This window comes from Apodemus sylvaticus, chromosome 16, assembly GCF_947179515.1.
Source record: "Apodemus sylvaticus chromosome 16, mApoSyl1.1, whole genome shotgun sequence".
Taxonomy (NCBI): Eukaryota; Metazoa; Chordata; class Mammalia; order Rodentia; family Muridae; genus Apodemus; species Apodemus sylvaticus.
Window position 1 is genome coordinate 13,759,562 of NC_067487.1, and position 14,321 is coordinate 13,773,882.

General features: G+C 34.6%; 1 non-coding gene across 1 annotated transcript; it reads right to left on the minus strand.

Moving 5' to 3' along the window:
* Positions 1–608: 608 nt before the first annotated feature.
* On the minus strand, positions 609–715 carry LOC127667201 (U6 spliceosomal RNA). The gene has a single exon (XR_007973840.1). It is a non-coding gene; the product is annotated as a U6 spliceosomal RNA (small nuclear RNA).
* Between the last annotated feature and the right edge of the window lie 13,606 nt (positions 716–14,321).

Below are 14,321 nucleotides of genomic sequence, written 5' to 3' on the forward strand. Positions count from 1 at the left end.
TTGTCAGTCCTTTCTGCAAAGTTATATAGTTTTTCCCATGTAGAAAACATATTCAGATAATAGGAAATATTGGTTTCATGCAACCAGGAAAATATTCCCGTAGACTGAGCACCTATCATGGAAGAAGACATTTATGACAACAGGTGACTTATTGTGCTTTTGGAATTTTATCAAAGAACAAAATCTATCTTTCTCCTTTTTTGAAAATATATTATTTTCTCATATAATATGTTCTGATTGCAACTTTTTTTTGTTTCTTTTTTTTTTATTATATATCCTTCTACTTGTCTCAGTTTCTCCCCATCTTCCTTCCCTTAGGTTTCTAATGGCTAATAACATAATAAAATACAATAAAATATATAACTCATATATCAGAATAGGACCAAACAAATGAATATAAAAAAGAACACCCCCCCCCCAAAAAAGAACAAGGGGTGAGGGCTTCAATCTTTCAGCATTAATACCTGGCATTTCCCTACACTGGAGCACTGAGACTTCACAGGACCAAGGGCCTCTCCTCCCATTGATACCATATAAGGCCATCCTCTGCTGCATGTGTGGCTGGAGTCTTGGATTGCTCCGTGTGTTGGTTGGTGGTTTAGTCACTGAAAAGTATGAAGTGATTCACAAATTTGCATGTCATCCTTGCACAGGGACCATGCAAATCTTCTCTGTATTGTTCTAATTTCAGTATATGTGCTGCCAAAGTGAGCACCTCAAACCTATTCTTAACATTGAGTCTGACTTTCTAGTACCACCTCAGTAAACCTGTTTATTTTTGTCAGTAGCCAAGCAGCAAGCTAGTTAGTGCCAGTGTTGGGACCTAGAGAGAAGCTGGACAATTGCTCAGACTCATACTTATGTGACACTCATTCTTTCCTGGTATCAGACATATTAAATGTCTCTGTGAGCATTCCTGCCTTTTGATTTAAGTAAACATTTTCTCATTTATTCCATGTGCATTGTATTTTTTCTCAGAATGATTAAATTAACTAGAAATAAATCAAAGCACAAATAAAAAAAAGAAAGAGTACAAGAAACAAATATATAATCATAGACCTGCTAGTACACACATTTCATGAAAAACACTAAACTGAAAGCCATAATATGTATACAAAGGACCCTTAGGAAGAAAAGAACATAAGAAAAGTATATTTGAGTGTGTACATATAATAAAATAAAGCAAACATAAAAAGAAGATAAAAATAAAAACAAGTACAAATAGAAGAACAATAACAACAAAACAACAGCAAAAACAAAACACTAAAACAATTATGGGACAAGCAACTTCCAAGTGTGACCTGGAGTTAATTTTCTGTTGGCTAGCTACTGCTGGGTATGCAGGTAGATCACTTCCTAACTTTCTGCAGGAACCACTACTGATGTTTTTAGTGACTGTGCAAATTTTCAGGGCTATCCATAAGGGATGAGTGTTCCTCGCTCTACATTCTCCCCAGCATGAGCTGTCATTTGCTGCATTCGGCCCTGCCATTCTGACAGGTGTAAATTGAAATCTCAAAGTAGTTTTGCTTTCCATTTCCCTGATAACTGAGGTTGTTAAATATTTTATTGTTTCATAGTTCCTTTAAGTGTTTGAATTTCCTCTTTTGAGAATTCTCTGTTTAGATATTTACCCCATTTTCAATTATTTATTTTCTTGATATCTAGCTGTTTTGAAGTCTTTAAATACTTTGGATATTAGCTCTTTATTGCATGTGTATTCACCCTCTATCACATATGTAGTTGGTACAAATCTGTTTCTATTCTCAACTCTGAAATTTAGTACAGTTTGTGCAACATTTGCTGCACAAAATCTTTTAAGTTTTGAGTATCCGTTCATTAATCATTGATCTTAGCTAACCAAGTGTTGTTCAGGAAGTCTTATCCTAGGCCAATGAATTTCAAAGCTATTACCAAGTGTGGTAATTTGATATTTCATCTATCAGTTTCAGTATATATGGTTGTATGTTGAAGTCTTTGAACCATTTGGAGTTGAGTTTTGTGCAGGGAGATATAATTTGAATTTATTTGAATTCTACATGTAGCCATTAAGTTTGACCATCATTTATTGAAGATGTTGTCTGTTTTCCAATGTGTGCTTCTGGCTTCTTTTTCATAAATCACAAGTCCATAGTTTAGAAATATGTCTGTGATTTCAATTTGATTCCATCAATCAATGTGTTTGTTTTATCTCAGTACAATATGATTTTTTATTATTACTATATCTCTGTAGCTATATCAGCAGTTATTTTTACTATTCAGGATTATTTTATTGTTCCTATTTTTGTGTGTTTCTATATAAAGCTGAATTATATTCCTTTTAAAGATATGCAAAGAATTGTATTGGAATGTTGATGGGAATTGCATGGAATTTGTATATTGCTTTTGGTATAATGGTGATTTTACTATATAATGATGATTGTTTCCCCTCTGAAAACCCTCTAACCCATCCCCCCTCCCCCTTTTCACCAACCCACTCACTCCCACTTTCCTGTCCTGGCATTCCTCTATACTGGGGCATCAAGCCTTCTCCAGACCGAGGGCCTCTCCTCATTTTGATATCCAACTATCTTGTCCTCACTTCCTTCATGATGAATAGTTGCTTTGGACCTGGTATTTTGTCATAGTAATAGAACTAGGCACTAAGGTATATCATCTACAAATAAAGATATTTTTACTTCTTTCTTTCCAATTTGTGTCTCCTTCCAGGTTTCTCTGTTGTCTTCATGCTCTAGCTAAAATTTCAGGTTCTGTATTAAATGGGTATGGAGAGAATAAACTGCCTTGGCTTGTTTCGCAGTTTTGTAGCATTGCTTTGAGTTTCTCTCTATTTCAGATGATATTGGCTTTGGGCTTGCTATAAACTGTTTTTATCATGTTTAGGCATGTCCATTTTATCCCTGTTTTCTCAATGATTTTATCATGAAGAGATGTTGGATTTAGCCAAAGGCCTTTTCTGCATATAATAAGCTTAACTCACATTTTTTCAGTCTGTTTATATGCTTGATTACATTTACTGATTTTTATATATTGAACCATTTCTACATTTCTAAGATGAAGCCTACTTGCTCAGTTGGGTTAATCTTTTTGATGTGTTCTTGCATTCATACATATATGTGTATTGAGGATTTTTCTGTCCATACTTATAAGGGAAACTGGTTTGTAATTCTCTTTCTTTATTGGGTGGTTGATTTGGTATCAAGGTAGATATTGATTCAGAAAATAAACTGAACAATGTTGCTTCTGTTTCTATTTCATGCAATAATTTAAGAAGTATTAACATCAACTCTTCTTTGAAGGACTGGTGGAATTGTGCACTTAAACCACTTAGCCTTATGCTTTTTTTGGTTGTAGATTTTAATTACAACTTCTGTTTTAATAGAGGTTATAATTCTGTTAAATTCCTTATCTGATCTTGATTTAACTGTGGTAAGTAGTATATATTAAGAGAATTATCCATTTCTTTTAGATTTAGATTGTTTTTAATTTGCACACATTTAATAAATATTATGTTTTTATGTTCCTCTGGATTTTATAAGTATCTATTTTTGTCTACTCTTTTCATCACTAAATTTGTTAATTTGAATATTTCCCCTCCACCTTCCTCAACTTGGGTAAGGGTTGGAGATTTTATTGCTTTGTTTCAAAGACCCTAGACTTTGTTTCACTGATATTTGTATTTTTTTTGTTTAAATTATATTAATTTCATGCATGAGTTTGTTTCTTGGTGTCTACTCTTGGTGTTGAGGGGTGATTGTATGTGGAGGGTTATGTGGTGTGTGTCTTCTATCTGAATTTGATAGTCTAGGATAATTTTTTCCATGTATTTTCTTTGGAGTTGTTAACCTCTTTATCTTGTCATTTTCTTTCTAGTATCTTCAGCAGTATTTGATTTGTTTTATAGATATGCTTAAGTTTGGTTTTGTTGGAATGTGTTATTTTTCCACATGTTAGATTAAATTTCTTCTGGCTATAGTAGTCTATACTAGGATCTGTCATCTCAAAATTTTTAAAACATTTCATCAGTTCTTCCTGAGTTTAGAGCCTCCACCAAGATGTTAGATGTTATTTTAAAACGTCTGCCTTTATGTATTGCTTCTACTTTTTCTTTGAAGCTTTCGATATTCTTTACTTGTTGTTTAGATTTCGTATTTTGACTATTATTTACTAAGGGAAATTTCTTTCCTGGTCCAGTCTATTTAGTGAGATTTTAAGCTTCAGACTTCGAACAAATTTAGAATTGATAAAACTAGTGACTCTCTCACAGGATCTACATATATTTGGCGTATTCATATGTCTGTGAGCTGCTGAGGACCAAGGTTATAAGAAAAGTTATATTTTAAAAGTTAAATGTGTGTAAGTCAAGTTGAAGTGGGAAGCTTTTATGATTAACTTTCATTGTTAGGCTGCCAAGAATCAGCCAAGAACCATGCCACTGGGTGTATCTTTGAAGAAATTATGAGAGGTTTAAATAAGGAAGAAAGATCTACACTGAAGTTTATGAGGCACTGTCCATTGATCTCAGGTCCTGATCTGGAATAAAAGATAAAGGAAAGGGACACATCCATAAGGTCTTAGTCATTCATCCTGCCCTGCTTACTAAACTGACCACATATAAGCAATCTTCAACTGACACTGACAGGGTCCCTTCTGCCATATGACATTCCTTTCATGATGAACTTTACCCTTAAACCATAAGGCAAAATGAAGTAATCCTCTGAGAAAACAGTTTTTATCACAGAGATGAGAAAAGTAGCCAGTGCACTAAATCTATACTCAATGTAAGCCTCATATTAGGTAAAATAATAAGGAATCCTTCAAGACTCATGTTGTTGGATAATGATATTCTTTGATTCTAAATAAAACCTATGGACAGAAGCAGTTAAAAGAGGCTAATATCACAAAATATATATGCATTTAAAAGCATGTTTATATTTATTAAATAATACAAAGTGCTCACATGCATCAGAATTAAAATATGCTGTATTTTAAAATTAAGAAAGTAGAATATGAAATGATCAAATATTAGATGCATATTTATACTGCCATTCACAATCCTTGAAGAACAAACAGGATTACATAACCATCTCTTGGAAATTTTCCTTAGTGTTAAGTTTTCATTCCAATAAAAACAAAGACCACTCAGAACTTCTGTGTGGGAACACTCTTACATAGTGCCTGCCTTCAGGAAAGTTCTGAATGTCTGGGGCATGACCCTATCATATACCTTCTGCATTTTTTTGTTCCTTTTACACAGCACATATGGATGATGACAAGTTCCTCTGCTTCCAGCACTAGAGGTACTCTGACCCCTTTGGGTGACAGCTACAGAGGCCCCCCTGCACCTTTATGGCTAGATCTGAGAAGATGCATATTAGGTCTGCTCATTTAAAGCAGGAAAGCACAGTGGTAGCATTCCTAATTCCTGCACCTCCTTCCAAATGAACCTGCAATTTACTAGATTTACATTTTCACGGGTGGTATTTGGCCCGCTAGGTACCTTTCTATTTCCCTAATGTAAACTTTTGGGTGTCCTGATAATGACACAAATGTCTTTATCAACTATGACTTCATGGTCACCACCTGCTCCTTCAGCTCTGTCCAAAACTTTAACTGCATTTATGCTTCTTTTTTGGACAAGAGGCAGGCTTTCATATACTACTGTTTTGAATTCTCATTTTAAACTTCAACAAACACAGTGAACAATGATCATACAGAACTCTAAACAATATAGGTTTGCTTTCTTCACAGTACGTTATTGTTCTGCTTTTAATTGAGTTCACGTGAACCCTCAAGTTGAAGACAGAAGGCAGTGCTGTAGCTGTACTTTTTGGCTACTTTACTGGGTTCACATATCTACACCCTAATCACTTCCAAACCCACCTCCAAAATGAGGTAGGTAAAAATATTATTAGAGGGGAAAGTGATGTATATCTCTTTAGACAACTTCCTGCTGATCAGGAGCATTGAGTTCCTTGGGGAAACTCCAAGATTTGTCATGGGGATATTTCTAACCAGCAACCAGTAATCTAGCAAACAGCAAATCCATCAGCAGGAGCCAGCATCAGCAGGTCAGTATCAGGAGAAACCAGCAGCAGCAGGAACCAGCAGCAGCAGGGCAGCAGCAGCAGCGGTGGGAGCAGCAGCAGCCATAGCCTCTCAGGACTCTGGCATTTTTATACTCTCTCAAGAATCCCCAGAATTCAAACATAAACTATCTTCATCAGGCAGAAGCACACCCCTGCCAGAGCATGAGGCAAATCATAGTCAACAGCTGTGGACAATTTGAAGAAACCCAATATCCCACACATGGGATTAAAACAAAAACATTCACATAATGTAACTGGGTTATTTAAGAAACCAACATTCTCACTGCAAACAATCATCATTGCTAGACCATCACAGAAATGGCCTTTAACTCAATTTGTGATTGAATCCCTTCTTATATCTGTGAACACAGTCTCTATTGTTTATATTTCTTTTAGCCTTCTGACCATCCAAACTCACACCCAAATGTCTCATTATGGTCTGCTTAGAGCATTAAGTCTCTTCTCACCTGTAACTCCAAACACATCTGTATTCTTCCCAGAAACCAGTTTCAAAGGCCTATGGGCCACATGGTCAGCTGATTACAGAACTCAGTGCTTTCTTCTGTATGTAATTCTTTTATTTGAACTCTGGACAAGCATCTTCCACAAAGGAAGTTATGAGGAAGAAATTTTAGATTGTCACATGTTTTGTAGCGTAAAGTTCATCACATGGTCAAGCTAGAGGATCAGGAGTGCTCCACAAATGTCAGCTTCAACGTTAAGGATATGTTGGCGCTCTTGGGTCTCATCAGCTCTTCCTGGTTTTGTTGTTGGTTTTGTTTTGTTTTATTTTATTTTTCTTTTCGAGTCTGGAAAATCAATTCATGAGCTGCAATCACTCATATTTGGAGGCATCTTGTCACAGTAAATCTCTTAGGAAAATCCTTGCAAACACACCAAACTATATGTCATTAAAATGATTGTACACTTAGTTTAGTAAAGTTGTCAGTGTATACAACCATTATACTTAATCTTCAAGAATTCCAGAAAATGTTTGTATTCATCAAGCAAAAAAAATAATTTTGATCCTGCATAGGAAACATAAATGATAAAACTTTTAAAGAAAGTTAATCTATAAAGGCAGGAAGAACCAAACTCATCTTCAAGTTAAAAATGTCAGAAGTATGAAGGAAGAAGTATGGAGGAAGGGATACTTAAAATTTTTCTAATATTTGATTTTCAAATGTAGTAATGTATGCTCAGAAATTAGTGATTGTTAATCACAGAACATCAGTAAAATTATTCTTCATGAATTACTCATTAAATCATAAGGGAAAAGAGTTCTTTTATGAAGAAATCTGGCAGACATCTCCATATCAAGGTTACCAAACATCAATAATGGACAGAGTTGCCATCTGATGTGATACACTGACAATGTTACTCCTTCAAATGTATTCTGCTTCTGCCAAAAATTCATTAACTGAACTTAGTTGTGATCAAATATGAGACAAACACAACTAAGCAACCAACTACAAAAGTCATGGTCTTTAATCCTTCAAAAATATCAATTCTGGGAAAGGATGCAAAGTATTTCAGGATGAAAAGAATGCTATTGACACATTGTGCACAGAGAAAAGTTGTACTCATGTACTAGTATTTATTGCTGTTCAATTTCTATGCAAGAGATTATCAAAGCTAATGAATTTGAACATGGATTGTGTCTGGGTTAGAAACATTTCAACCTTTTCATTTTTTCTGAACTTGACAATTGCATTAAAGTTTTGCAAAAGAATGACTTTCTACTTTTGTGGAATGTATATTAAAATATTTATTGGGAGAGATGGTTATACAACACTCATTTCAGATATTTTTATGTAGAATGAAGAAAACAACACTAGATATACACTTGAAGATAAGTAAGAATAATTGGTGAAATGTGAGGTTTGCAGATCTAAACAAGGCTAACCAATTTTATCCTATAAATTTTCTTAGATTTGGCACAGAATTCAAAATGAAAGTCAAAATACCCCTATGCTTTTAAAATATGGCTTAAATGTTTTCAAAACAGGGTTGTTTACATCCTTGACAAATTAATCACATAATAACACAAACTGAATACAATTAACATGAATTGAAGAAAGAGTAAGATTGATCTTGAGATGCCTAGAAAAATATTTTTGCTGTATAAGAGGAAGTAATTAGAAAAGAGAAATTTTGATAAGTATAATCAATAAAATTGAAAAAATGTTGAACAGTAAAATTAACTACTATCAAATTTATGCTGAGACAAATTTTTATTTTAAATGCTAATCTTACCTCAAAACAATTAATATACTTTGCTGAAAACTGGACTAGTGACAGGCTTTTCTGATTTGAATCTGAAATGCTCCCCAATGTAGAGATATACATGATCCTAGCTTATTACCCTGTGAACCGTTTACTAGCTGAAGCCTAGACAGCAGAAGCAGATCAGTGGATGAGAGCCTCTGAAGAATGTACCTGACCTGTGCCCATTTGGTACCCACTGCTTTTTGGTACACTTCATTTTAACAGCATTGGTGTGACTATCATGTGGTACAGACATAGATGCTTCTATTGTCATGCCTTCATCACAAGGATAAATTGAAAACAGGAGCCAAAATAAGCATTTACTTTATTATTTGGCTTCTGTTAGTTATTTTGGTCATAATAATAAAGAAATAAGTAACAAAATTGCATATATTTCTGTCGCCAAGAACATTTAAAAGATATTTGGAACAAGTGGCATTTTGTGCAGTCCAGCTTTAAGAGCATTGTAGTGTGATGTATTTAAAATATAGAGCCTTTTTATACAAGTGTTTCTAGGGACCTTCTTGTTTTATTATAGGTAAGACTAAAAGCAAACAAACAGACAAACAAACAAAAAACACACAAAACAAAACAAATAATCCAAAACAATAGTTTCTCTGAAGTTGCTTGTGAGTGAAGGCATTTGTGTGCAACTTTCTAGAACTCTTAAGACCTTATTGGATCAGAAACCTAAAGTGTCATTCTATTTTATTATTAGGTAACATTACATACACTAAAATAAATAGTAACCATATGTCTGTCTAACTTTTAGTATCTAAAACCAACAGCAGAATCTCTTAGTACCCTCTGTTTAGAAACTCAGTCTTTCTATGGAAGACATTCCAGGGGCATCATTTAGAACAGCACAGATTTTGTGGAATAGAATCATGGTGGAGTGGTGTTCCATTTGATAACTCTAGGTCTGCCTCTGTATGCAACATCCATAAATTCATCATTAATGGGAAACTTCCTTAAGATATCTAATGCTTCTCTTAATTCATTGGTGAAACAATCCAAAGATTTGTTGATCACATAAAAAGACTAAATATGGGGAAAAGGAGGACAGAGAGAGACAAAGGGAGAGAGCGAAAGGGAGACAGCCAAAGGATCTCTAGATATCCAGAAATCTATATCCTACATTATTATTTTAATTCCTCTACCTCTGGATAGATATTCTTATAATCTAGAGACATGTAATATTTTTCAGTGTATCAAAGAGAAATCACCATTTATTAGCTTACATTTATTTAGCTCTATTTATGTTAATTTGGGAAATTATTTTCATAAATAGTTCTGAAGCAATTAAGCTATTTTTCCAGGTGATTCAACTAGTTTGTTCTTTCCCAGTTGTGAACTACTTGAGATCAGGTTGAATCAGATTTTAATGATACAAAATAGCAACGGAGAGGGAATCTACTTTACCTGAAATTCTCATTAGCTTTTAAATTTACCACCCCTAGCCATATGATATACATTTATGTCATACACACATATACACATACATATATGTATGTATGTGTGTGTGTATATATATATATATGTGTGTGTGTGTGTGTGTGTGTTTGTGTGTGTGTGTGTGTATTGCTTAGCTCAGGTATGCACTTTGAAAGCCGTGAAGATTATAAGAACATAAACACTAGAAAGGAGCAAGAGAAATATTCTGTTTAGAACTAAATTGCATGTTTCTACCTAGGGGGTAGCATGGAAAGCCTAATAGCATTCCAACATTGCTCAATTTCAGAGGACTACGTGCTGGGATTACACATTATTCTCTGGAAAATTCTTATGTACAGTTAGCTACTGGCTCAAAGACAACATCTTCGCAAAGATACATTCTTATCCTTACAGTAAAGTATGAGCTTTTGTTACTTAATATGAATATATTATTTACTCCCTCCAAAATGTTTTGAGCAGAAAAGTCTACAAAAAAATAGCTATTTTATACTCCACAAAAGCTATTAAATTAGATTCAGTGTATCTGGTTTTATGTGGAGGTCCTTGATCCACTTGGACTTGAGCTTAGTACATGGAAATAACAGTGGATCAATTTGCATTCTTTTGCATGCTGACCTCCAGTTGAACCAGCACAATTTGTTGAAAAGACTTTTTTTCATTGGATGGTTGTAGGTCCTTTGTCAAAGATCAAGTGACCATAGGTGTGTGAGCTCATTTCTGGGTCTTCAATTCTATTCCATTGATCTACCTGCCTGTACAATTACCTTGCAGTTTTTAACACTATTGCTCTGTAGTACTGAAACTAATAAAAAAGAAACTGAGGAATAGCCTTGAGTACATGGGCACAGGGTGAAATTTCCTGAATAGAACACTAATAGCTTATGCTCTAAGATCAAAAATTGACAAATGGGACCTCATAAAATTAAATGTATCTGTAAGGCAAAGGACACTGTCAAAAGGACAAAACGGCAAATTGGGAAAAGATCTTTACTTACTCTACATCTGACAGAGGACTAATATCCAAGATATACAAAGAACTCAAGAAGGTAGGCTCCAGAGAGCCAAATAATCCTATTAAAAATGGGGTACAGGGATAAAGAATTTTCACTTGAGGAATATGGAATGGCTGAGAAGCACCTAAAGAAATGTTCAACATCTTTAGTCAACAGGGAATTGCAATCAAAACAACCCTGAGATTTCACCTCACACAAAATGGCTAAGGTTAAAAACTCAGGAGACAGCAGGTGTTGGTGAGGATGTGGAGAAAGAGGAACACTTCTTCACTGCTGGTGGGGTTGTAAGATGGTGCAACCACATTGGAAATCAGTCTAGCAGTTCCTCTGAAAACTGGGCATGATATTACTGGATTATCTTGCTATACTACTCCTGGGCATATACTCAGAGGATTCCCCAACCTGTAATAAGGACACATGCTCCACTATGTTCATAGCCGCCCTATTTATAATAGCCAGAAGCTGGAAAGAACCCAGATATCCCTCAACAGAGGAATGGAGGCAGAAAATGTAGTGTATTTACACTATGGAGTACTACTCAGCTATTAAAAACAATGAATTCCTGAAATTCTTAGGCAAGTGGGTGGAACTGGAGAATGTCATCCTGAGTGAGGTGACCCAATCACAAAAGAACACACATGGTATGCATTCACTGATAAGTGTATATTAGCCCAGAAGCTCAGGATACCCAAGACACAATTCACACATCAAATGAAGCCCAAGAAGAAGGAAGTAAAGGCCCCTGATCCTGCTCAGTGCAGCAGTGTAGGGGATTACCAAGATAGGGAAACAGGAAGTGGTGATTGGGGAACAGGGGGAGGGAAGAGAGCTTGTGGGACTTTCAGGGAGGGGGGTTCCAGGGAAGGGGAATCATTTGAAATGTAAATAAAGAATCTATTGAATAAAAATATCTATTACATAAGACTATTGATGATTCCAGCTGTATATCCTATCAATTGATAATGTAAATAGTCCTGAGAATTATACTGCTGATAAACATTTCAAGAGTGCCAAATCAGCAAAGCTACCACCTGACTAGTATCATAGTTATTGCAATCAAGAAGATTATTTTACCTCATGGAATGCAGTCACTGATAAGGGGATATTAGCCCAGAAGCTCTGAATACCCATGACATAATTTACATATCAAATGATTCCCAAGAAGAAGGAAGGAGAGAGCCCTGGTCCTGGAAATGCTTGATGTAGCAATGTCGGGGATTACTAGGACAGGAAAGTGGGAGGGGATTGATTCGGGAATGGGTGGAGGGAAGAGGGCTTATAGGACTTATGGGGATGGGGGAACCTGGAAAGGGGAAATCATTTGGAATGTAAACAAAGAATATTATATATATATATATATATATATATATATATATATATATATATAAAGATTTTTTTCCTTAGACAATATCTGTTGCTATTTACCTCTGCATGTTTCAATCAAAGAGCATCTGCAAACCTTTATGCTGAAATAACATAGAAATTTCAAATGAAAATGCAACGGTCTGTACGTTACTAATGCCTTTGTAAATAACTGGAGGTTTGTACAACTAAGGACATCTGAAAGACAGTATGGAAGTACATGCTAAAAAGGCATTGTAGGGGATTATGAATGCATGTACTTTCATTGATAGATACTTGAGCACTCTTGGCTAGCACTTGGCAATGGTAGTCATTATTTCCTATGGTCAGGATGCTAAATCGTAAGTATTGTGATTTCCCAAATCTACATGTTGAGGCAATAAACTCTGTAGTGACTATATCTCAAGATATGGGTTTAAACCAGTAGCTTTAATTGGATATACTAGGGAGAATGGAACCATAAGAAAATGATTACATTAATGCAGGAGGAGTTTGAATTTGATTTTACTTACATTGTGACCAACAGTTCTAGATGTTGTCATCTAGAAACCAGGAAGAGAGTTCTTTCCAGAAATAGAATCCTACTGGAAATTTCTAGTTCTTTACAAGTAATACTATAGTTGTTTTTGCTTAACCCTCCAAACTTACTTTCTTCAAACAATCAGAAAAGACTAACAGGGAGACCTAGCAGCATGACAGCATTTGACTGTTGTTGATGGATGATCTTCAAGTAAGGTTTGCAGATGTTAATGTTTGAAAATTCGGCAAGGTTGGAAAGAATGTGAAGGTCAAAGAAGTTAAAACCAAAACAATGAGTGTGTTGATGACAGCCATAACAACAATTAATTTTTACATAATAATTATGCATTCAGTGATAGTTTATTCAAACCATAGGCCTAAGAAAACCTTGAGGTCACTCACAAAATGTGCCTATTTAGAAAATATGGGTCCATTGCTGTGAGGGTTAACATATATACAGAAGTAATGTTCGGTTTAACATGTCAGTGCAACAGAGCATCTGGACATTGTAAGCAATTTGGAGATTAAAATAATTTGTTTTAATATATTTTAATTTATAGTAGTATAATTAAGATAGACTGTTGTAATGATCACATCAATCAGCACAATTGCAAAATCAATTAATGTTTTTATTTGAACAGACAATATTTTCTTATTGATCGAAAAGATTTATAATAGGGAGGAATGAGAATGTTGATTATGGATTTTTATTATTGCAGTCAATTAGTACCCAAGAAATTAAAAATGAACCTGTTTCATTATTGTTTCTGTTTAGAGCTTCTTTATTATGACAAAACCAAAAGTCTTATGATCCTCTTTTATCTATGATTTTACTACATATACAAGTTTACAGATTGTAGTTAAATATTGGGTACTTATACGTTTACATATTTGTTTGAAAATGCTAGTTTCATAGTCTGGTTGTGCATGTATTACAGTTTATATATTAATTTCTATTTCATATCAATTGGAACTTAAATCAAAAAATTTGTTACATTTTCTCAGTTAATCTTAGAAAATCAAAATGTTTCTGTTCTATGACAACTGATGTTTTCTGTCTAGATAGGACATGTCCTTGATGCTGCAATTAAAGGACCATGCAAGACAAGGTTTTGGGAGAAACATTAGAGATTTGCCTTTATTCATAAAACTGATAAAGAAAAAGTTCTCTCAACATACAATTGTTTATTTCTGATGATTTGGCTTTGGATTTGTGTGCTTACTTCAGCTCCAGTGGAAAATAAAACTAAGCCTATCTGTGATTGCTTACAGCTGTGATAACTGCCTGACACTTCACACAGTAGATTTCTATGTTGGTTCTCATCTTATCTATAAAATATTCAAAGCTACAACAAAACTACCTAAGTATTTTGAAACACAATATTCTAAGTTTGCTTTCACTATAATTGACAGAATTGTCTCACAAATGAGAGAGAAAGAGAGAGAGAGAGAGAGAGAGAGAGAGAGAGAGAGAGAGAGAGAGAGTATTGTCTTTCTTTGGAGTAATCTAGATAGACAAATTAATTGGTATTTTCCTCCTAATTGTGGAAAATTCTGAACATATAATTTAAAATTGTGATAGCATTTTTGCCTAACATACTACAACTACATCACA